The following is a 1,154-nucleotide window of genomic DNA, read 5'->3' as shown; positions in this document are numbered from 1 at the left end:
TGTGTGTGTGTGTGTGTGTGTGGCCAGCTCAGCCCACCAGGGGGCACAGCTGGCTGGCATGTGGTGCTGGGGGATCGAACCGTGAGTCCCTGTACTTTGCCAAGCTTGTTCCAAGTAGGTGCTTTAGACCACTGAGCCATCTCTCCAGCCCCAATCTGAGTCTTGAGGAATACTAATTTTTTTTTTTTTTTTTTTTTTGTGCGGAACTGGGGATTGAACTCCGGCCCTTGCGCTTGCCAGGGCAGCACTTATTCCACTGAGCCATCTCCCCGGCCCCTGAGGAATATTAATATTATAATGCAGTACTTTCACTTGTCAAGTAGACTTACCCGTTTGTGTAGATAAAAGGCCCAGAAAAATGTTGCACTTTAGTGTTGATCTAGTTTCTTGTTGTTATTATATTGTATGAGATCAGTAGCCTAAGCTTGATTTTTATGCCTGATACAATACACTGGGAGGTTGTGCAACTGGGTTGAAGTCATAAACAACTGTGTCATATAGATAATTTTATTCCTAAATAAATGCTTCTGATTTTTATTTGTTTTAATGTCTTATGAATGGAAAGGCTAGTTGTTGACTGAGTTTTTTCCCCATTGATAATTTGTATCATTGTGTTACCTGGGATGAGGGTTTTTTTGTTTTTTTGTTTTTTTGGAACTGGGAATTGAACTCAGGCCCTTGCACTTACTTGCCAAGCAAGCACTTATTTTACTGAGCCATCTCCCCAGCCCACTGGAATGATTTTTAAAAATATCCTTCTCTTCTCTCTTCTCTCTTCTCTTCTCCTCTTCCTTCCTTCCTTTCATATTTAGTAGAGGGTCTACAGGGTCTCACTGCACAGATTGGACTCGTAGTAATCCTTCCTGTTTTTCAGCCTCTCTAGCATTGGGATTACAGTCTTGAGCCACCAGCCCAGCCTCAATCAGGATCTCAGTTTGCCTTGGGGGTGGGGCCAGCACGGCAGGCAGGGGAATGAACCTCCAGCCTCTGCGGCTGCCTAATCCACTGATAACACAAGAAAATAAAACTGTCTTGAAGAAAGGGGTTTTTTTCCTTTTCCTTTTTTTTTTCTTTTTTTGCATTTGTTCCTATCTTTTTTTTTTTTAAAGATGGCAATTTATTTTTTATTTTTTATTTTTTATTCTTTCGCAGAA

At 41.3% G+C, this 1,154-nt stretch overlaps 1 protein-coding gene across 1 annotated transcript in view; it reads left to right on the top strand.

Moving 5' to 3' along the window:
* Positions 1-1,154, top strand: part of Slc25a17 (solute carrier family 25 member 17) — a 48,023-nt gene that overhangs the window by 24,563 nt on the left and 22,306 nt on the right. The window lies entirely within an intron of this gene.

This window comes from Octodon degus, unplaced genomic scaffold (assembly GCF_000260255.1).
Source record: "Octodon degus isolate 3935 unplaced genomic scaffold, OctDeg1.0 scaffold00064, whole genome shotgun sequence".
Taxonomy (NCBI): domain Eukaryota; kingdom Metazoa; phylum Chordata; class Mammalia; order Rodentia; family Octodontidae; genus Octodon; species Octodon degus.
The sequence above is the reverse complement of the archived record's forward strand: the minus strand, read 5'-3'. Positions and strand labels throughout refer to the sequence as shown.